Source organism: Myotis daubentonii, chromosome 10 (genome assembly GCF_963259705.1).
Source record: "Myotis daubentonii chromosome 10, mMyoDau2.1, whole genome shotgun sequence".
Classification (NCBI taxonomy): domain Eukaryota; kingdom Metazoa; phylum Chordata; class Mammalia; order Chiroptera; family Vespertilionidae; genus Myotis; species Myotis daubentonii.
In genome coordinates, this window is record NC_081849.1 from 9,895,115 (window position 1) to 9,920,144 (window position 25,030).

The 25,030-nt window shown below is 37.6% G+C and overlaps 1 protein-coding gene across 1 annotated transcript in view; it reads left to right on the forward strand.

Moving 5' to 3' along the window:
• Positions 1-25,030, forward strand: part of FOXP2 (forkhead box P2) — a 704,673-nt gene that overhangs the window by 103,513 nt on the left and 576,130 nt on the right. The window contains exon 2 of the mRNA XM_059711598.1: positions 16,811-16,955. The gene's annotated coding sequence lies outside the window, so the exon portion shown is untranslated. The remainder of the gene's footprint in view (positions 1-16,810; positions 16,956-25,030) is intronic.

A 25,030-nucleotide genomic window follows, 5' to 3' on the forward strand; every position in this document is an offset into this window, starting at 1 on the left:
TGGGTACGTAAGCATTGATCCTATTTTTCATAAAACACAAAGAATATCTTTTATGGTCCTTATGAGAGATTTATTGTATCGTTTAAAACAAATTACCATATATGATTTTTGCAAAATACAAACCTATAATTTTGTTTTGGGTTCTAAATTTTAATGTTGATTCAGAAATTCAGAGTAGGTATTTAAGACCAAGTATTTTATTTTAAATTTTTATTGTTGCTTTTTTCTTGCTGCCTTTACAATTCTCTTTTTGTTTTTATCCCTTGGAATTTTAATTATGATGTGTCTTGGTGTGAGCCTCTTAGGGTTCCTCTTACTTGGGATTCTCTGGGATTCCTGAACTTGTAAGTCTATTTCTTTCAACAGGTAGGGTAAGTTTTCTGTCATTATTTCTTCTAATAGGTTTCCAATATCTTGCTCTCTCTTCTTCTTTTGGGAGCCCAATAATGAGAATATTTGTACACTTGAAGTTGTCCCAGGGGCTCCTTATGTTATCTTCATATTTTTGGATTCTTTTTTCTTTTTGCTCTTCTGATTGGGTGTTTTTTGCATCCTCATATTCCAAATCGTTGGTTTGATTTTCAGAATCCTCTACTCTACTGTTAAATCCCTGTAAATTATTCTTTTTAAAAAATATATATATTTTATTGATTTCAGAGAGGAAAAGAGAGGGAGAGCTAGAATCATCAATGATGAGAGAGAGTCATTGATCGACTACCTCCTGCATGGCCCCTACTGAGGATGGAGCCTGTAACCCAGGCACATGACCTTGACTGCAATCGAACCCGGGACCCTTCAGTCCACAAGCCAATGCTTTATCCACTGAGCCAAACTGGCGAGGGTCCTATAAATTGTTCTTTATTTCAGTTAGTGTATGCTTAATTTCTGACTGTCTCATGTCTTTGAAATTCTCACTAAGATCCTTGAAAGTCTCACTAAGTCCCTGGAAGTTCTCATTAAGATCCTTGTGCAACCTTATAACCATGGTTTTGCACTCTGTATCTAGTATTTTTCTTAGTTTTATTTAATTGAGTTCTTTTTGTGGAGATTTCTTCTGTTCTTTTATTTGTGACATGTTTCTATGTCTCCACATTTTGGCTGCTTTCCTGTGTTTGTTTATCTATATTAGGCAGAGCTGCTATGTCTCCTGGAATTGGTAAAGTGGCCTTATGTAGTAGGTGCCCTGTAGAGCCCAGTGGCTTAGCCTCCCCCGTCACTTGAGCTGGGCACTCTAGGAGTGTCCCTGTGTGGGCTGTGTGCATAGTCTTGTTGTAGTTGAGCCTTAATTGCTGTTGACCTCATTGAGAGAAATTGACCTCCAGGCCAGTTGGCTATGAGGACCAGCTGCAACTTCAGTGGAAGAATTGCTATGAAGGAGATACCCCTATGGGGCAGGACTTGCTGCAGTAGAGCTTTGGTGCTCACTGAGTCTGCCCCTTGATGTGTCACTTGTGGATGTGTAGAGTTGTAATTTGGTATGGTCTAAAGTTGTCTGCTGGGTGGACTGGCTTTGGGGTCCCCTGAGAAGGTGCAAAGTCAGCCACTGCCTGGGACCACCCAGCAGGAGCTACAGAGGGATCTGCAGATGGCTGCTACTTGTATTGGTCTTAGAACTAGCCCAGCAAGGCCAAGTTGTGAGCAAGGGAGGGTCATGCTAGTGCTGGGTCTTTGGCCTCTTATTGATAGGAATGGGGCATGCTAACATCAGCAGCTGCTTGTTTGAGAGTTTTTATCAAAGTCTGAAGCCTGAGCTAGGACAGGCTATTCATATGGGAAAAACTGTTGCAAACAGCTTGGGTGGGGCTGCAAATTAGATGGGGTGGGATCTCAGGAAATCACCAGTGTGGAGTGAATAGTGTGAGCCTGGCTGATGGAAACTCAGATATGGCTGCCTGCAACAGGAGAGATCCCAGGACAGGAACAATGACTCCTATGAACACCCCATCTGTGAGAAAGCCACCCCAGAGTTTCTGCCCCAATGCCACAATCTAATTCCTCCCCATATGTCCTTAAATCCCCCAAAGCCATTACTCATCAGTGGAGCACAGAGGAGCACATCCACATAAGTTCACTGCCTGGTTCTCCAGCAGCCTCCATGTCACTGAGCTAAAATCCCTGCTGGTTTTTACTGCCCAAAGTTTTGGGGGCTTCTCTTCTCAACTCTGGATCCCTGGGCTGAGGAACTGGTATTGAGCTTCTCACAGAAGGCCTCTGCAGTGGAGATATATGTGGTCCAACACATAGGTGCTGAACCAGCCCATTCTGCACCTCTGCCCCTCCTTCCAATCTCAGTGTGCTTTCTTCTTTACTTCTTTAGTTGTGGGAATTCCATTCAGCCAGATTTCAGTTGGTTCTGAATGATGGTTCTGCATTTTAGTTGTTATTTTGATGTAGTTGTGGGAGGCAGTGAGTACAGGTGTTTACCTGTGCTGCCATCTTGGTTCTCAAAACCAAGTGTTTTATTTAAGAATGTTTTAAAAAATATGTTTATTATTATTATTATTATTATTATTATTATTTAGAGTGAGAGGGAGAGGGAGAGAGAGATTGAAACCTCAATTGGCTGACACATGAACACCACGTACTGAGAAATAAGCCTGCAATCTGGACATGTTCCTGACCAGGAATTAAACCAGTGACCTCTTGGTGCATTGGTCAATACTCAATGACTGAACCACATAGGCCAGGCTTTGACTATCTTAGTAAAATTTGTCTAATACATTTTTTACAGAAGTTAAGTTGTATGGTTGTCCTGTATGAGACATATCTTTGAAAGGCTTATTTAGAACTTGGAAATAATGGTAGTGAAAATAATTCCCTGGAATCAATTAATATAAACAATTAAGAAGAGTTTAACATAACTGTCTTTGTTTGATTTATACAATTGCTCTGCTTCTACCTTGCTCACCATTCTTTGTCACATGATTTAGAAATATCTTTGTAATAAAGTTAGGTTGTTAAGAAAGACACAGATGGATAAGATATTCTCTGTTTTCTTATAGTTTTTAATTAAATGCAAGAAATCAGGTCTGTGGAAAAATGCATTATATGGTAGATTAAGTGAACAGTTTTTGATAGGGAGTTGTAGAGGAAAAGCTATGTGAGTTGATGACTCATGGCTAAGAAAATAAGCCAATGCTTCATGGAGGTGATGGTAATTGAATTGAGGGTTGAAAGGTATGGTAAAATTTGAACAAGTAGAATTTGAGAGGAGTAAGGCATTCTAGGTGGAACCAATTCAGACTTTAAAGAATGATAAAGGTGAACATGGTGCATTCAGGTTGATTCTAGAATGCAGAAGAGATTTCAGGAACAAAGTAAAGGAGGGGCATATTTGGTACTAAGATGAAGGGCATTAGGTTTAATAAGCTTTGGTGTATTGGTTAAACATTGAGGAGACCATTCTGTTGATGCACTTGTCATAAGAACACCAGGGAACTATTTGCATAATTTGAAGTAAAATGTATTGAATTTAGATATTAAAGTGTTGCACCCCTCCCCCATGCCAGTCCAATATATTATACAAAATATTATATATTTGGACAATTTGTTAGGTCTGGTATGTTCTGCAAAGATTAATGAGGAGAGAGATGTTCAAAGATATTTGGTCGATGTGAGAGATATGAATTTAAATTGTAATTTGAGAAATAGTGAAAGAGTCATTGTAGAGGAAGAAGAGAGTGTTGTTTTAAGATCTTTTATATAGACATCTGTCAGTTTTTGGTTTGTATTTAAAAAACATGAGTATTTTTTAATGAAGAGACAGTTTGAGATAACATTCTCAAGCTATATAAGTCATTATTAATTTGAAGAAAAATTAGAACGAGAATCTTCAAGTGAGTATATTTAAGAGGTAGTAGAGGACAAGGAACTGAACAAAAGAGAGAATGAAAAATTGCATTCACAGGTTGTTTAGGTAATACAATTAAATAGCAAGAATTTCTCAATGGATTGTATACTAAAATATATTTTTTTATTGGTTGTCCAGAAATCAGTTCAGATTTTCCTTACAAACCATGTTATACATGTCTTCAGGTCACCACTTCAATTTAACCATGAGGTAAAAAAGGTGGTCAATGTCCCTTATAGAGTTTGTTAATATTTACTATTTTTTAAATATAAAATTATTTTAAAAATTGGGTCTTTCTCTTTCTCTCTCTCTCTCTCTCTCTCTCTCTCTCTCTCTCTCTCTCTCTCTCCTTCCCTCCCTCTCTCTCTCTCACACACACACATACACAATGATTTTTTCAAACTCTCTTGAAAATTCAATTTGATAAGACTGAGCTTGCATTTACTAGTATACACAGCAAATGCCATAATCTAATGGGGGTTAAAACCACATCTTTAGATTTTCCAAAGTACCCTAAAATTTATTTTATTCTGCACCTAGTTACTTTCCACATTTGTTTAGCTATTTTGTTTTGTGATCCTTATGATGTTTTTGATGTTTATCATATTATTATTTCTATTAATATTTGCTTTGAAACCTAACCACTAGATGTAACATGCTTGGATTTAAAGGCTATATGAGGAACAGATCTATTATTCTAGTGGGTTGGGAATCCCTTCATGTCTTCTGTTACCTTTGAGTCCTCTGCAGGACTTTACTTTCTATTTACCTGATCCCTTGCTTTCTTGGTTTGGGGAGAATACCATCAGATTTATATTTCAGAAAACAAACAAAAAATGTCTGCCAGGGAAAGACATCTAGAAATGCGGAACCCTCTTAAAGGGCCAATGCACAAAATTTCTAGCACAGCCACTCATCTTGTGCTCTGACATAGGGAGGACAGAGGGGACTGCAACTATGAGAGCAGAAGCCAGGGTTGGGGGCTGTGGGGTTAGAGCTCATAAGGCAGACACCTCTGCTTTCCTGTGCTGAGTCATTCTTTCACACTGTGGAGGACATCTTTCTCAGTCAGACATTTGCCATCCATGTGGTTTTGCCTAGTGGGAAGACATTGATCTATCTTATTGCCCCACTGTGTGGAGTTTCTGAGGCCCATTAAGAGACTGAGAATAACAATTAGCCTCCAGGCAGCAGCAATTCCCCCACCCTGTTGGCAAAACTCTAGACACACTTGTGAACAATTGTCTGAGGACTACTGAAGACTGAATTCAGTTGGCAGGCAGAGGCGGTCTTCGGAAGCTTTGAGTCTTTGCCTGATCTAATTAGACAGAAGCAGTGGTTGCCACTGTCCTGCACTAGAGATTGAGAGGCATAGAAGATCTATCTAATACATACTCACAAATTCTAATAGGTAGCCAAAAGGAGGAGACAAAAAAAAACAAAGAAAAACAAAATGCAAAAAACAACAAAAAGCAAATGAAAGAACAAGAGAACTCACCAGAAGAAGACATAAATGTAACTGAGATAAGAAACTTATCTGATATAGTGTTCAGAATAATTATAATAAAGTTACTCAACAGCATGAAAAAAGACATAGTAACTATGAAAAAATTGAAATAAAGAATGACATAGCACAAGTAAAGAAAACATTGGAGGAATATACAGCAGATTAGGGGGAAATGAGGATCAGATCAGTGAATTAGAAGACAAGGTAGAAAAAAATCACCCAACCAGAGAACCAAAAAGGAAAAACAATTAAAAAATAGGAGGACAGCTTAAGAGAGCAGTGGAACAACATGAAATATAACAATATTCACATAGTAGGCAAAAAGGGAGAAAGAGATAGAGAACATGTTTGAAGAAATAATAGCAGAAAACTTCCCTAACCAGCTGAAGGAAAAAGTCTCACAAATTCAGAAGGCACACGGAGTCCCAGGCAAGAAGAACCCAAACAGGCCCACACCCAGACACATGATAATTAAAGATAAAGAGAGAGTCTTAAAAGCAGCAAGAGAAAACAAACTGTTACCTACAAAGGAGCTCCCATAAGGCTGTCAGATGATTTTTCATCAGAAACTCTACAGCCAGAAGGGAATGGCATGAAGTATTCAATGTAATGGGAAGCAAGGATCTGAAACCAAGCTTACTATATCCATCAAGGTTATCATTCAAGATAGATTGTGAAATAAAGAGCTTCCCAGATGAAAAAAAGAAGGCTAAAGGAATTCATCACCACCAAGCCAGTATTAAAATAAATGCTAAAGGGACTGCTGTAATGAGAAGAAGAAATAGAGAAACCTAGGCATATACAATTAAAATGGCAATAAGTAAGTACCTATCAATAATAACTTTATATGTACATGGTTTAAATGCTCAAATCAAAAGATGTAGGGTAGCTAAATGGATAAGAAAACATGAACCATATATAGGCTATCTATTAGAGACCCACCGCAGAACAAAGGACTCACACAGACTGAAAGTGAAGGGACGGAAAATAATTCCCATGCAAATTGAAAAGAAAAAAAAAAGCTAGGGTAGTAATACTCATATCTGATAAAATAGATTTCAAAAAGAAGACCATTACAAGAGACAGTAAAGGTCACTATATACTTCTAAAGGGATCAATCCGACCAGAGGATATAACCATGGTAAACATATATGCTCCCAATATAGGAGCACCTAAATATATTAATAAAACTTCTAGAGGACTTTATGGGAGGGATTGACAACAATATAGTCATAGTAGGAGACTTTAACACCCTGCTGATTTCACTAGATAGATCTTCCAGACAAAAATTTAACAAGGGAACAGTGAATTTAAAGGACAAACTGGGTCAGATTGATTTAATTGAGACTTTTAGAACATTTCACCTCAATGCTGCAGAATATATATTCTTCTCAAGGGCACATGGGTCCTTCACAAAGACAGACCACATGTTCGGACACAAAAAAGTAACTACAAATTCAAGAAGATCTAAAGAAGATCAGGAATCTTCTCAGATCACAGTGGAATGAAATTAGAAATCAATTACAGTAAAATCACCCCAAAACATTCAAACACATGGAGGCTGAATAGTATATTATTGAACAACTAGAAGCCTGGTGCACAAAAATTTGTGCACTTGGGGGACATCCCTCAGCCCGGCCAGTGCCCATTTGCAGTCTAGGACCCCTTGGGGGATGTCCACCTGTCGACTTAGGCCCACTCCCCGGGGAATCAGGCCTAAGCTTGCAGTCAGACATCCTTCTGGGAGCCAGGGAGCCCTCGGGGGATGTCCGACTAAAGGCTTAGGCCCCCAAGAGAGCTGTGATGAGGAAGCTGGGGTGACAGAGGAGCCATGCTGTCCCGCCCCACCGCCCTGGGTCAGGTCACACATGGGACACACGGGCGGGCCAGCAGATCACTGCTGCCCGGCCAGGCCACCCTGGGTCAGGTCGCACATGGGATGCCCACTGCCCTGGGTCGAAGATAGCAGGCCTGGATGGCAGCAGGGTAGGCGGGATGGTGCTGACCCTCCCTGCCTGCAGTATGCAAATTAGCCACCATATTTGTTAGTGGTTAATTTGCATGTCGTGCTGATTAGCCAATGGGAGGTGTAGCAAAGGTACGGTCAATTACCATGTTTGTCTATTATTAGATAGGATGAATGGGTTAACCATGATATCAAGAAAGAAATGAAAACTTTCTGGAGCCCAGTCTGGTTTGGCTCAATGGACAGAGCATCAGTCTGCGGACTGAAGGGTCCCAGGTTTGATTCCAGCCAAGGGCACATGCCTGGGTTGTGGACTCGATCCCCAGTAAGGGGAGTGCAGGAGGCAGCCAATCAATGATTCTCTCTCATCATTGATGTTTCTATCTCTCTCTGCCTCTCCCTTCCTCTCTAAAATAAATAAAATATATTTAAAAAAAGAAAACTTCCTGGGAACAACTGAAAATGAACACACAACAACCCACAACCCAAACTCCCTAAGACACAGCAAAAGTAGTCCTGAGAGGGAAGTTCATAGAACTCCTCACAAAACAAGAAAAATTAATAATGGACTACTTAACCCTTCAACTGAAAGAAGTATAAAGGGAACAATAAGAAAAGCCAAAAGTAAGTAGAAGGAAGGAAATAAAGATTATAGCAGAAATAAATGAACTAGAGACTAAAAAAAAAAAGATATACCAAAAAAATCAATAAAACTAAGAGTTGGTTCTTTGAAAGGATAAACAAAATTGATGAACCATTAGCCAGACTCATCAATAAACAAAGAGAGAGGACCCAAATAAATAAAATCAGAAATGAAAGTGGTGAAGTGACCACTGATACCACAGAAATACAAAGGATTGTAAGAAAATACCATGAATAACTATATGCCAACAAGTTGGACAATGTATATGAAATGGACACTTTTCTAAAAAAAAAAAAATACAGTCTCCCAAAAGTGAATCAGGAAGAATCAGAAAACCTGAAATAGGCCAATAACAACTGATGAAATAGAGGCAGTAATAAGGAAACTCCAAGCAAACAAAAACCTAGGTCTGGATGGCTTCACAGGGGAGTTTTACTAAATATTCAAACTATCCTATCCTTCTCAAACTATTCCAAAAAATCCAAGAGGAGAGAACACTTACAAGATCTTTTTATGAGACCAGCATTATCCTAATTCCAAAACCAGATAAAGGCACTACAATATCACTGATTCTTAACAAAATATTAGCAAATTGGATCCAGCAATATGTTGAAAAGATCATACACTATGACCTTGTGGGATTTATTCCAGGGATGCAAGGCTGGTACAATATTTGCAAATAAATAAATGTGTTACATCACGTAAACAAATTGAAAGTCAAAAATCACATGATCATATCAATAGATGCAAAAAAAATAATTCAACTATATCCAACACCCATTTTTGATAAAAACTCTCAGCAAAGAAGAATAGAGGGAGTATATCACAACATGATAAAGGACGTATATGACACATTGATAGCAAACATCACAAATAATGGGCAAAAAGTAAAACCATTTCTCTTAAGAACAGGAACAAGACAGGGATGCCCTCTCTCACCACTCTTATTCAACATAGCACTGGAAGTGCTAGCCACAGACACAAAGAAGAAATAAAAGGCATATAAACTGGAAAGGAGAATTAAAACTGTCATTATTTGCAGATGATGTTGTACATAGAAAACCCTAAGGACTACACCAAAAGACTACTAGAATTAATAAATGAATTTGGCAAGGTAGCAGGATACCAAATCAACACTGAAAAATCTATGGCATTTCTATACACCAATAATGAATCCTCAGAAAGAGAAACTAAACAAATAGTCATTTGCCATTGCAACAAAGAAATTAAGATACTTAGGAATAAACTTAACCAAGGAGGTAAAAGATTTGTGCTCAAATGTTGAAAAAAAGAAATAGAAGAATATATAAACAAGTAGAAAAATATACTGTGTTCATGGATTGGTAGAATTAACATTATTAAAATGTCCATACTACACAAGGAAATCTACAGATTCAATACAATCCTTATTAAAATACCAACAGCATGTTTCACATATCTAGAAAAAAAAATACTCAAAAAATTTATATGGAACCAAAAAGAACCCCGAATAGCTGTAGCAATCTTGAGAAAGAAGAACAAAGTTGGAGGAATCACAAAACCAGATATCAAGTTATGCTACAAAGCCACTGTAATCAAAATAGTGTGGTACTGGCACAAGAACAGGAATATAGATAAATGGAACAACAGAGAGACCTCAGAAATCAAACCAAGCCATTTCACTAAAGTAATATTTGACAAAGGAGGCAAGCGCATACAGTGGAGTCAAGTCAGTCTCTTCAATAAATGGTGTTGGAAGAATTGGATAGATACATGCAAGCAAATGAAACTAGACCACCAACTTACACCATAAATAAGAATAAACTCAAAATGGGAAAAAGGCTTAATTGTAAGGTAGGAAACCATAAAAATCCTAGAAAACCATAGGCAGCAAAATCTCAAACATCTCTCATAGCAATGTGTTTGTGGGTACATCTCATAGGGCAAAGGAAAATAAGGAGAAAATAAACAAATGGGACTGCAGCAAAAGAAACCATCAACAAAACGAAAAGGGAGCCCACTGTATGGGAGGTCATATTTGGCAATGATACACCTGATAAAGGGTTAATATCCAAAATATATAAGGAACTTGTACAACATACAAAAGGAAGACAAACAATCCAATTAAAAAATGGGCAAAGGTCCTAGATAGACACTTCTCCAAAGCAGACGTACATATGGCCAAGAGACAGGAAAAAATACTCAAAGTCACTGATCATCAGAGAGATGCAAATTAAAATGACAATGAGGTATCACCTCACACTTATCAGAATGGTTATCATCAACGAATCAGCAAATGACAAATGCTGGTGAGGATGTGGAAAAAAGGGAACTTTACTACACTGCGGGTGGGATTGCAGACTGGTGCAGCTGTTATGGAAAACAGTAGGGAGTTTTCTCAAAACATTAAATATGGAACTGCCATATGACCCAGTGGCCCCACTTCTAGGAATAAATCCTAAGAAACCTGAAACAACAATCAGAAAGAATGTATGCACCCCATATGTTCCTAGCAGCACAATTTATAATAGCTAAGATCTGGGCGCAGCCCAAGTGCCCATCAGTAGATGAGTGGATAAAAAAGCTGTGGTACATTTGTACCATGAAATGCTATGCAGCCATAGAAAAGAAGAACTGCTTACCCTTTGAGACAACAAGGAGGGACCTGGAGAGTATTATGCCAAGTGAAATAAGTCAGTCAGAGAAAGACAAGTATCACATGATCTTGCTCATATGTGGAATCTAATTAACAAAATAAGCTGATAAATGGAGTGGACCCAGAGACATGGAAGCACGGGACAGAGTGAAGGATCTTGGAGGGAAGGTGGAGTAGGATTTCAGAAATAAGCTCGTGGCCCCGATTTAACCATGAACTTAAAAAAAAAATTTTTTTTGATTTTTAGAGAGAGGAAGGGAGAGGGAGAGAGAGATAGAAATATCAATGATGAGAGAGAAACATGGATCGGCTGTCTCCTGCATACCCACTGCTGGCAATCTTGCCTGCCATCCGGGCATGTGTACTGATGGGGAATCGAACCAGTGACCTCTTGGTGCATGGGTTGACGCTCAACCACTGAGCCACACAGGCCAAGCTATTGATTCCTTTTAGTTCAACTCAAAAGATGTCCTTTGCCCTATTTATCTCCAGCAGGAGTTGAAGTCCTTTTCTATTTCACTAGGTTCACTCTACTAGGTTTCCCATACACACACACACACACACACACACACACACACACACACACACACATATATATATATATATATATATATATATATATATATATATATATACTGAGTGGCCAGATTATTATGATCACCCCATCAGTACTTCGTTGGGCCACCTTTTGCCTTCAACACTGCAGCGATTGATTCTTCTTGGCATTGCCTCCACGAGATGTTGAAAGGAGATGCGAGGAATCTGACACCATGCCTGATGAATAGCAGTGTCCAGTTCTGTGAGATTTGATGGTTGTGGAACCAGCTGCCCTATGGCTCTTTTAACTTCGTCCCACACATGCTCAATTGGATTGAGATCTGGTGATTGTGGGGGCCACCTAAGCAAGGTAAAGTCTCCCTCATCTTCTTGAAACCACTCCTGCACAATACGAGCACCGTGGCATGGCACATTGTCTTGTTGGAAGAAGCCATCTCCATTGGGATATGCCATCAGCATGATAGGATAAACTTGATCAGCAATGACACTTAGGTATGTTATGCTACTCAGACGTTGTTCCACAAGAGCTAAAGGGCCCAAATCATGCCAGGAAAATGTGCCCCAAGCCATAACACTGCCCCCAACGGCTTGAAGGGTTGTACTCATGCATGTGGGGTGCATGCTTTCATACTGTTTCCGCCAAATTCTCACTTTGCCATCTGCATGATGCAACTGGAAACGTGATTTATCGGACCACATGACTTTTTTCCAATGTTCGACTGTCCAATCCTTGTGTTCCTGTGAGAATTAGAGATGTTTTATCTTGGTAACTGCAGACAGCAAAGGTGTTTGAACAGGCCTTTGGCTTCCATATCCCATATGATGTAGTGTATGGCTAATTTGCCTACAAACGTCAGTGGTCATAATGATCTGGCCACTCAGTATATATGTTCAAAGGCTGTTAAATCACGTTGTTTACACATATCTTTAGAAAAAAAATCCCTTCTACTGTTGTGGTAAACAGCCTGCTTTCCTATGTATAATGACCTTCTAGCAACTTCAGCGCAAAATTATAGCTAATTTGCCTACAAACATCAGGTGATCATAATAATCTGGCCACTCATTGTATATGTGTGTGTATGTGCATATATAAGTACATATACTGTATATACACACTAGTATATATATATAGACTAGTATATATATGTATATACATACACTAATATATATATATATATATATATACATATATATATATAGTATAACTCTGTTGTAAACTTATTTATTTATTCATTTATTTATTTTGAAAGGCCATTTCATAAATTAATTTGGGGCCCTTGTCAAGGACCCAAAGTAAATAATACAAATACAGTAGTAGGGCCTCTTGCTTGTCAGTTGGAAGGTGCAAATGAAATGAAACATACAGAAACAGCATGCAAAATTTTGTAAAAAAAAGAATGGCTTGTTAATATATTTTTATGGTGATGTCAAGTTGGTTCTAGTTCAGTGAACACCTCGCCCAGGTGGGAGGGTGACTCAGGCTGGCTCACCACATCCCTTGTACCTGCATCTCCCAGTTCAGGTGCCTCGCTGGTGTCCTGTGGGTTCTCAGGGTTCCAGGAGCTTCATGCTCACACCTTCCTTTCTCAGGTGTCACCTGGAATCTTGCTCTATGGATGTTTCCCATAACTCACCCCTCCCTGAAGGGAGTTTTGGGCTTGGTTTACCTTGCAAAAGGTCTGATGAGGTGCTTCAGGCCCCGTTAGTAATAAGGAGTGTTGTCCAGAAGGCAGCATCTCCTAAGCTTTTCCGCAAACAGCCCCATTAGGCATCACACCTTCTGTGTGGTCACATATGTTTGGAAAAACAGTGTCCATCTGGCCGGCATGGCTTAGTGGTGGATCATTGACCTATGAACCAGGAGGTCATGGTTCCATTCCCAGTCAGGGCACATGCCCGGGTTGTGGGCTCGAGCCCCAGTAGGGGGTGTGCAGGAGACAGCCGATCGATGATTCTCTCTCATCATTGATATTTCTCTCTTTCCCTCTCCCTGCCTCTCTGAAATTAATAAAAATATATTAAAAATAAAAGGAATAGAATCTTGTTCACTCTAATCCCACCAAAATACTTTTGTCATGTAACAACATCAGAGAAAATGATAAAAAAGAAAATAATTTCTTGATAAAAAGAAATAATACATTAATGATACTTTGGATGAATGTATAAAGTAATTACCCAAACTTGGACATTTTTGAGAAGGGATAGCTATTAATAATTAAGTATGCCCTAGCTCCGTGGTCAGCAAACCGCGGCTCACGAGCCACATGCGGCTCTTTGGCCCCTTGAGTGTGGCTCTTCCACAAAATACCACGTGCGGGAGTGCACGTACAGTGAGATTGAAACTTCGTGACCCATGCGCAGAAGTCGGTATTTTGTGGAAGAGCCGGTATTTTGTGGAAGAGCCACACTCAAGGGGCCAAAGAGCCGCGTGTGGCTCCCGAGCCGCGGTTTGCCAAGCCGCAGTTTGCCGACCACTGCAGCTGGTTTGGCTCAGGGGATACAGCATCAGCCTGTGGATTTAAGGGTCCTGGGTTTGATTCTGGTCAAAGGCACATGCCTGGGTTGCAGGCCCGATCCACAGTATGGACATGCAGGAGGCAGCCGATCAATGATTCTCTCTCATCATTGATATCTCTCTCCAGTCTCCTCTGAAATAAAAAATATATATATTTAAAAATAAATGTTATTATTTAAAAAATAATTATGAATCACAGCTATCTCATGCAATCCAGGAGGCATGCTCAGCCTGATTGTAGCTCACATCTATTGAGAGCTACTTATCTGTTAGACACTGAGACAAGTTCTTTACCAGTATATCTTATCTAATGACTAAGAGTTAGGTTTGCTAGCATTAATAATTATTTCTTTTTATATACTGAACTAGAGGCTCAGTGGATGAATCTGTGCACGGGTTGGGTCCCTCGGGGTGTCCTGCGGGGATCGGGCCCCAGCTCGTGCCCCCAGCCTCACAGCCGTGCAGTCCTGCCTGGCACCGTGCGTGGCCTGGTGCCACCCCCTCACCTGCTCCACCATCCTGTCTGCAGGGTGAAGATCAGAGACAGTGCCCCCCCTCCCCCAAACACCCCGCTCCCTCAGTGCCTGGGAGCTGGGTGGCGGCCCCGCCCCCCACGGCCACTGCTGGTTGCCATCTGCAGGGCGATCAGCGGGGCAATCCGGCCCCCACTCACACCCGCCTTGACCTGGTGCTGCCCTCTCACCTGCTCCACCATCCGGCTGCAATCCCACTCTCATCGGGACCCATCAGTGCCTGCAGTGCCTCCACTGCTGCCCACTGCCCGTGCTGCCTCGCTGACACCTGCCATGTTCAGCACCGCCTCATGACCCTGTCAAACTCCTGGTTGAGGGGACAATTTGCATATTAGGCTTTTATTATATAGGATTCACTGACAAAAATGTGACTTTGATGACTTTACTGAACTTAACTGTTTATTAAATAAAAAAACTCTTACTCACTACATATCAATTTCTGTCCTAAAGAATGAGGAAATGAAGATGATTAATACATGGTTTTCATGTTAATGATCTACTAGTATAGTTGACAGAATCCGGGGATAAAATTTCAATGCAATTTGGTAAGGTGTCATGATGATAATGTAGTTTGTGAGGATCCCAAGTAGTATTTTGATACATTATGTAATGTATTTTATAGGTTTAGGATTATAGCATAATTGGACTTTGCAAGGTAGAGTTTGCTTTTTCGTGAAAAGAAAAGTTTTATCAATGGAAAAGATAATGTAAAGCTAATTGTATGTGTAAGTTGTTTTTTTCTCTGTCCTGGAAAATATAGTTGACATGATGTGAGTATAGTGTGTATATGTGTGTGCATGCGTGTGTATAAGAGAAGGGGGAAGGGAAGGAGAGAGGCCAGTTTTTTATCACAAAGGATGCATTTCTATATCTATAATGTAATTTTAGTTACATTCAACCTATATTCTGTGAAGGTCTAGCATATTTCTCTGACACATCTGGTAGATATGTATGGCATTAATTACAATAGGTATTGCTATAAATGACATGTCAATTCAGGACAACAAAATGGTATTTGTTACTGATGTCAATCATTCATCCTTTGTCAGTTCAAAAGACTTCCCTAAAGGAATATGCATTGATCTTCACAGATCCAAAACACAGCAAAACCATTTCTGTGTTCTACAAACAAAAGATTGAAGTACCTATGCTTGAAAAGACATATAAAGATATTCCTATAGAAAGTATATAATGTTTGTAAGTTTTAATGTTAAGATTGTTAAATTGGGTCAAGATTTGTTGAATCTTTCAAAAAGAAAACATAATAGTTGCATGCAATCCAAAGATCTAGTCTTGAATTAATTTCCTCCCTTAGTAGTTTTAATTTTTGGTAGTCATATTTGTGCTTTTGTTTCACCTTCAAATAATTTTGATATATACCAGTGATTACAAGTAGAGCTTGCAATGTTTAAAAACTGAAGAGGGTCGGTCACACAAGTATCATTTTGTGTTCAGACTGATGACAGAAAGAGGTACCCTTGTGCCCATGTATATTTGTTTTTGTAGTTAGCTATTCTGATAGATATTGATTGACTTCATTTGTTTACTATTTTTCCAATATACTTAAAAATAATAATCATAAGTGTAATAGTTTTAACTTTAAGCAAAAACTGGCTTTCAAGTGCTAGCGGACATATTTTCACAAAACATCTGTATTTTATTTCCATTTTTCTCCAGTGCTCCCCTACATTCTTATTTATTATTTAATGGGAGGCAATTAATAACTTTAAGGTAAGGAGAGAGGGTATGACACACATTTAAGATATTTATCTTATTTCATTTTAATGAGGCAGAAAATATTCATTATTAGAACCTTACATTTGTAAAATATAATTAATTCTCTTAAAATTATGAATTTACATACCACAAAAGGTCAGGGAATTATACATCATATTTCTGTGTACTTATATGGGTAGAATATGTTGCATTTTTACGTCTTATTGATGTTAAAGAATTGGCATGAAACCAGATTTCAAATGTACTCATGTCATGCATTCTAATTTGACCAATATGCCTTGTTTGAATAGCAGTTCCCCAGCCTTTGTGCCATCTTTGAAGTCCTTATTCCAGATTTTTTGCCCTGCCGTATAGACCCTATGACATCTATTTCTGGTCTGTCTCAGGCTCTCAAAATCATTTTTTTTATTATTCCATTAACAATTTAAAAATGGATTTTTCTTCATACTTTCCTAATCATCCTATAATTATTTAGCCTTCAGACATTAAAATGAATGAGTAAAAATATTTGATATCTAATCATCTCTTCCAGTCCATTCAAATTCATGGATTTGTAAAATTATGTTAAAGTCTTTAAAAAATACATTTGAGTAGGCTTTTGTAGTCATTTGGATTTTGATAATTAATTTTCTCATGTTATCCTGCTTAGCCATAAAAAGGAAAAAGAAGATAGATATGGGTTTCTTTTAGTGGTGTTAATTTAAAGTACTTGATTTATTTATTAATAATATTCAACAATGGCAATTCCTATTGTCTCTGTTCACCTTGGATTCAACAGAAAATAATGAGATGCCTCCACCCCCAGCACATTAAAAAAAGTTTAATGCATTTTGTAATAATTGATTAAAAGTATAATTTCCCTCTAGATCAAACAAATAATAGAAGTCTGTTCAAGCTTTGTCCTGACCTATTCTGGAAGTAGAAGAATACCCTGGAGAAAGGAGCATTGTCAGTACAAAGAATAAGACTCCTCAATCCTGGGAGAGAGAATTAAACTCTAACCCTCCAAATGTAAGTCATCCGTACTTTATATTTTTCATCCCTCAGTTTTTGTGGCTATTCAGGTATTGGTAGAAACATATATGATGACAATGTTATTTGGATTTTTTTCTGGATGACAAAATATACAGTGTTTTGGTTGGTAACTTTTATACATCCATGTGTGTTAATATTTAATAACTAATATGATAAGGTAATGATTTACAATAATAATGTTTAATGCAAAATGGGTTAATTTTAATTTTACTTTCTGGTGCAGAAATGTTAAGAATGTTGAGATTATTCTGATGAAAAGAAGGTGACTTCCTTTGATTTAGTATCTGCAATTGTGTCATAATCCCTTTTTGCTCTAAACATTGGTTCTTTTTTCTTTCATATTTCTTCATATCTGAGAATAAGACTATCCTAACATATCTATTTAAATACACCTTCCAGTAAGAGAGTCATTAAGTCCTTTTCCCACTTTGCATGGTGAAAATGAATTGGACTGAATTCATATTCATAGTCTATTATAAAAATATGTAAATTTTGTCAGCTCAGTGTATGGGAAAGACTGATTTCCAGTCCTGTTAGGAAGAACTTAAAATATGTGGGTTGATTATTATATAGAAACACAGAATTCAGTTGCTGTTTAGAAATTAAGAGGATGGGAGGATTCCAAAATGGAGGCAGAGTACGTGGAAGCTACACTGACACTCTCCCAGGACCAAACTGGAAATACAACTAAAATACAGAAAAACCATCCTGAAAAATCACCTGAAGACTAGCTGGAGTGAACCCTGATGACCAGGGATGGAAAGTGGAGATTACATAGAGACTGGTAGGAAGTGAAGAGTTGCGAAAGGTCTGGCTGGGAACCCACAGACAGCAGCTGAAGGTAAAGAGGGATATCTCAGCTCTAGAGAATTCCCACTGAGAACTCTGTGCTCTAAACCCTAAGCTGGGCTCCCTGGCCCAGAGAACCAGAACTGAGAAAGTTGCCCACAGAGCATCTGGCTGTGAAAAGCAACAGGGTTGCTGTACTCCAGGGGGAGATGGCTGGAAATGCAGGCACTCTCTTAAAGGGCCAACACAAAAAATTTAGAGTGCAGCCACTCACTTTGTGCTCCAGCAGAGGGAGGGCAGAGTGGACTGGAACTGTGTGGGCAGAAGCCAGGTTTGGGGGCTCTGGGGTTGGAGTTTGGAGGGCAGCCACCCCAGTCTCCTATGCTGAGTCATTCCCTCATACTGCAGAAGACATCTTTCTTTGGTGAACCTTTACCATCCAGGTAGTTTTACCTGGGGGTAGGCAGTTGACCTACTCTGTTGGAAGACCTCTCCCCTCACCCTGTGGTTGATAGTGTGAGGCTAATCAAACCTGAGTGTCACTAAGACTGCAGGTAGAGTTGGATATCTGGAGGCTTTGAGTCTTTGCCTGACCTAATCTGGGGCCTGGGGCTAGGAAAAGCAGATCCTGGTGCACATCTTGGTCCTTGCCAAAGACACACAGCCCCAGCAAAGAGAGCCATAAAATGTGGATTATTGATAGCTTCAAACAGGGTACTCAGGGCCAGTCACAAACAGCATCTGGCATTGTCCTGCACTAGAGATTGGGAGTTGTAACACAGCTACTCAATATGCATAAACAAATCCAAACAGGCAGCCAAAATGGGGAGGAAAAAACAAAACAAAACAAAACAAAAAAAAAACCAAGCCCCAAATGAAAGAACAACAGAATTCTCCAGAAGACCTAAATGAAATGGAGATAATAATTTATCAGACATAGAGTTCAGGATAATTATGGCAAAGATGTTCAACAACATGAGAAAAGATATAGTAACTATGAAGAATGACATAGCATTAATAAAGAACACAGTGGAAGGAACATTCAGCAGATTAGGGGAAGCCAAGGATCAGATAAGTAAGATGATAGGGTAAAAAAAAATCACTCAATCACAGAACCAAAAAGAAAAAAAAAACAATTAAAAAGCAGGAGGACAGCTTACAGGAGCTGTGAGACAACAGGAAATGTAACATTTTTTTCATGGGAGTACCAGAAGATGAAGAAAGTGAGCAAGTGCTAGTGAACGTCTTTGAAAATAATAGCAGAAAACTTCTCTAACCTGGTAAGGAAAAAGTCATACAATTTCAGGAGGCACAGAGAATCCCAAGCAAGAAGAACCCAAACAGGCCTACACCTAGACACATCATAATTAAAGTTTCAAATTTTAAAGACAAAGAGAGAATCTTAAAGGCAGCAAGAGAAAAGCAAACTGTTGCCTACAAAGGAACTCCCATAAGGCTGTCAGCTGATTTCTCATCAGAAACTCTACACGCCAGAAGTGAATGGCATGAAGTATTCAAGGTAATGTAAAGCAAGGATCTGAAACCAAGATTACTATAGAAAGGGTACCCATAAGGCTATCCTTCAAAACAGACAGTGAAATAAAGTGCTGCCCAGACTAAAAAAGGCTAAAAGAGTTTATCACCACCAAGTCATCACTGCAAGAAATGCTAAAAAGACTGCTGTAATGAGAAGAAATAGAGAAACACAGGCATAAAGAATTAAAATGGCAATATATAAGTACCTATCAATAATAACCTTAAATATAAATGGATTTAAAGCTCCAATCCAAAGATTTAGGATGGCTGAATGAAGACAAAAATATGACCCAATTATATGCTGTCTATAAGAGGCCCACCTCAGAACAAAAGACTCCTAAAGGATGAGAGTGAAAGGATGGAAAAAAAATCTCCATGCAAATTGAGACAAACAAACAAAAAAAGCTGGGGTAACAATACTTATATCTGACAAAATAGACTCAAAATGAAGGCCATCACAAGGGACAGTAAAAGTTCACTACATACTATTAAAGGGATCAATTTAACAAGATGATACATGCACTCAATATATTAAAAAACTTCTAGAGAACTTTAAGGGAGAGATCGACAGCAATACAGTCATAGTAAGGGACTTCAACCCCCATTAACTTCCCTGGATAGATCTTCCAGACAAAAAATTAACAAGGAAGTAAAGACTCTAAATGACACACTGGATCATATGGATTTAATTGACATTAATAGAACATCTCACCCCAATGCTGCACAATATACATTCTTCTCAAGTGCACATGGGTCATTCTCAAAGACAGATCATATTTTAGGATAAAACAAATGTCTCTACAAATCAAGAAGATTGAAATAATATTAAGCATCTCCTCAAATCACAATGAATGAAATTAGAAATCCACTACAGTAAAAACACTCAAAATAGATGGTGAAATAAAGTGCTGCCCAGGTAATAAAAAAGGCTAACCACATGGAGATAAATATAATGTTATTAAATAATGAGTGGGTTACCAAAGAGATCAAGAAAGAAATCAGAAAGTTTCTGGAAACAAATGAAAAAGAACTCACAACAACTCAAAATCTCTGGAACTTCCCTGAGAGGGAAGTTCATAGCACTGCAGATTCCTAAAAAAAAAAGAAAAGAAAAGAAAAGAAAAGTTCATAATAAACTATTTAACCATACAACTTAAAGAATTAGCAAGAGTACAAGAAAAATCCAGAGTAAGTTGAAGGAAGGAAATAATAAAGATTATAGCAGAAATAAATAACATAGAGGCTAAAAAACAATACAAAAAAATCAATGAAGCCAAGAGCTAGTTCTTTGAAAAGATAAGTGAGATTGATGAACCATTAGCCAGATTCATCAAGAAACAAAGAGAACCAAATGAAATCAGAAAGGAAAGCAGTGAAGTAATAACTGACACCAAAGAAATACAAAGCAAATGCTATGAATGACTATATACCAAGAAACTACATAACTTTGGTGAAATGGACAGATTACTATATATATATATATGATATCCCAAAACTGAATCAAGAAGAATTAGAAAACCTGAATAGTCTAATAATGACTGATGAAAGAGAAGCAGTAATAAGAAAACTTCCATCAAACAAAATCTCTGGTTTGGAGGGCTTCACAGGGGAGTTTTACCAAATCTTCAAAAACATCTAACACCTATCTTCCTCAAACTATTCCAAAAATCCAAGAGGAAGGAACACTTCCAAGCTTTTTATACTAGGCCAGCATTATCCTAATTTCAAAACCAAATAAAGACACTATGAAGAAAGAGAATTACGGGCCAATATTCCTGAAGAACATACTGAACAAAATATTAGCAAATCACATCTTCAACGTACTAAAAGGACCATACACCATGACCAAGTGGGATGTATTCCAGGGATGCAAGACTGCTACAATATTCACAAATCAATAAATATGATATAGCATATATACAAATTAAAAGTCAAAATCACATGATCATAACAATAGATGCACAAAATCCAATACCCATTTTTTTATAAAAACTCTGAGCAAACAGGAATAGACAGATCATATTTCAAAATCATAAAGGCAGTATATGACAAACTTACAGCCAACATAATTCTCAATGGGCAAAAACTAAATCCATTTTCCCTAAGAAGAAGAACAAGACAGGGATGTTCACTTTCACCACTCTTATTCAACATAGAACTGGAAGTCTTAGCCACAGCAATCAGATACGAAACAGAAATAAAAGGTATCCAAATTGGAAAGGAGGAAATAAAACTGTCATTATTCACAGGTGACATGATATTGTACATAGAGAACCCTAAAGACTCCATCAAAAACTTCTATATTTAATAAAGGAATTCAGCAATATAGCAGGATACAAACTTAACACACAGAAGTCCATGGCATTTTTTGCACAAATAATGACTTTTCACAAATAGAAACTAAGTGAACAATCCCATTTATCATTGCAACAAAAAATTAAGATACTGAGGAATAAACTTAAACAAGGAGGTATAATACTTGTACTCAGAAAACTGCAGGACATTGAAAAAAAGAAATAGAGGAAGATATAAGCAAATGGAAGAATATACTGTGTCCATGGTTTAGTAGAATTAACATCGTTAAAATGTCTATATTACCCAAGCAATCTATAGATTCTATGCAATCCCTATTCAAATACCAATGGCATATTTCACATATCTACAACAAATACTACAAAATTTACATGGAACCAAAAAATACACCAAATAGTTGCAGCAATCGTAAGAAAGAAGAGCAAAGTTGGAGGGATCACAATATCAGGTATCAAACCATACTACAAAGCCTGGTACTAGCAAAAGAACAGACATATAGATCAATGGAATAGAACAAAGACCCCATTAATGGACACAAACTATCACGCTCAATTAATATTTGACAAAGTAGGCAAGAACATACAATGTAGTCAAGACAGTCTCTTCAATAAATGGTGTTGGTAAAATTGGACAGGTACATGCAAAAAAGTGAAACGAGACCAATCACTTACACCATACTCAAGAATAAACTCAAAATGGATTAAATACTTAAATGTAAATCATGAAACCATAATATTCTAGAAGAAACCATAAACAGCAAAATTTTAGACATTACTTGTAGCAATATGTTTATATATATACATATCCTAGGGAAAGTAAACTAAGGAGAAAATAAGCAAATGGGATTACATCAAAATAAAAAGCTTCTGAATAGCAAAAGATACCATCAACAAAATGAAAAGGGAGCCCACTGTATGGGAGAACATATTTGGCAATGATACATCTGATAAAGAGTTAACATCCAAAATATATAAGGAACTCATACAACTTAACAAAAGGAAGACAAAAATGGACAAAGGATCTATATAGACACTTCTCCAAAGTGGACATACAGATGGCCTGGAGACATGTGAAAAAATGCTCAAAGTCACTGATCATCAGAGAGATGCAAATTAAAATGACAATGCGGTATCACTTCATACCTTTCAGAATGGCTACCATCAACAAATCAACAAATGACAAGTACTGGCGAGGATGTGGAGAAAAGGGGACCCTAGTACACTGCTGGTGGGAATGCAGACTGGTGCAGACATTATGGACAACATTATTGAGTTTTCTCAAAACATTAAATATGGAACTGCCATTTGACCCAATGATCCCACTTCTAGTAATATATCCTAAGAAACCTGAAACACCAATCAGAAAGAATGCATGCACCCATATGTTCATAACAGCACAATCTATAATAGCTAAGATCTGGAAACAGCCCAAGTATTCATCATTAGATGTGTGGCTAAAAAAGCTGTGGTACATTTATACCATGGCATACTATGCAGTTGTAAAAAAGAAGGATCTCTTACCCTTTGAGACAACATGGAGGGACCTCGAGTATATTATGCTAAGTGAAATAAACCAGTCAGAAAAATACATGTATCACATGATCTCACTCATTGGTGGATTCTAATGAACAAAATAAACTAATGAACAAAATAGGTCCAGAGACATAGAAGCATGGAATAGATTGTGGAATCTCAGAGGAAAGGCAGGAGTAGGTGTGTGGGTGGGAAGAGATCAACCAAAGAGCTTGTCTGCATATAATCATAACCCATGGATACTGACAATAGGGTGGTGAAGTCCTGGGGTGAAGGGTTGAGGTGGGTTAGAAGAGGTCAATGGGGGGCAAAGGAACACATGTAATACTTTCAACATGAAACATTTAAATAATGAGAGAAAAAAAGAAATTAGGAGAAGTGATAATTAAAGCTAATATTTATTTTAGGAAAATTATTTGGAAATATATTACTTATCAACACGATCTTTTTTGAAGTTACCTAGTGCATCATCCTTGTGATAAGGCACTTGGTAATCTCTTAATTACCAACTATTTAACTTTTGCTTAACAACTAATATCTCTTTTTCATTCCTCACTGAAAAAAATCAGTGATAGAATATAGCTTTCATTTTAAAAAGTCCAAATTATTCAGTAGAAAATTGATTCTTATTACAGTTGAATGAAATCAAATCATACAGTTCCCCTAATTATCTCCAAATTGAATCATGAATCTATAAAGGTTTTGGATGTGATATTAGAATTGACATAGCATCTGCCGTAACATTGGAGTCTGCAGTGAGAATCCCCCTTCATTTCTAGATTCATGTTTAATTTCATTGTTTGGAACTTTCTGGTAGAACCACATTGTGACCATTCTTTACAATCTATAGTTGTGTGTTAGGATTCTTGAATTTAGCAGAAGCTGCATAAAAAAGAAATGTTGTTGGCTTGGGTCTTAGATGTTCAGTTAAAAAATTCGCTATTATTTAACTTTATATAAACACCTTAGATAAAGTTTACAAACATTATCATTCATTTTACTGACATGAAAAAATTGTTTAAAACTTTAATTTTTATTTAAAAGTGTGATAAACTTTAAAATGTTATTTAAGTTCAATGGGTTGGTAGTGAACTCTCATTTATTGGTTTGAAGTTGAAGGATTGGAAAATATTGTTATTTACAGAAAATTTTGCTGTCCCTCTGCTCTACAGTAATGATAATGGCTACAGTATAACAGCAATAACACGGTCGAATCTCATAAACATAGAAAACCTTGATACAAAATAATAATACTGTATTATTTCTTTTTACATAGTTTCATAACTAGACTATAGTGTTTAGTCGTATAAGAAGTAACTACAATGAAAGTAAAGATAACGGTTAAATTGTAGGTAAGTGGTAGAAATTGGAGTGGAGGTTCTTATAGCTCTGGTGTTTCAGCAACATTTTGTTTATTCATTGGGCTGGTGGCTGAATAGATATTTGCTTTATGAAAGTCCAATGATGAAAAACTAGATGCGTTTCTGCTATGCAGGAACAAGAACAAGGCAAAGATATCTCTTCTGCCTACTTAATATACTGGAAGTCCTAGCTAAAGAAATAAGATAAGAAAAGGTAATAAAAGACATACAGATTCGGAAGGAAGAAATATAATGTCTGATTGCAGATGGCATGATTGCTTATGAAGAAAGTCCCCAAGAATCAACCAAGGAAACCTCCTGTAACTAGTAAATAGTTATAGAAAAGTTGCAGAAAAAAGAATATACAGAAGGCAGTTGCTTTGCCATATATCAGCAATGAACAACTGGGATTTGAAATAAAAAATACAATACCATTATATTAGCACACACACAAAAAAACTTAGGTATAAATCTAACAATATATGGGCAGCACCAATATTAGGAAAACTACAAAATTCCC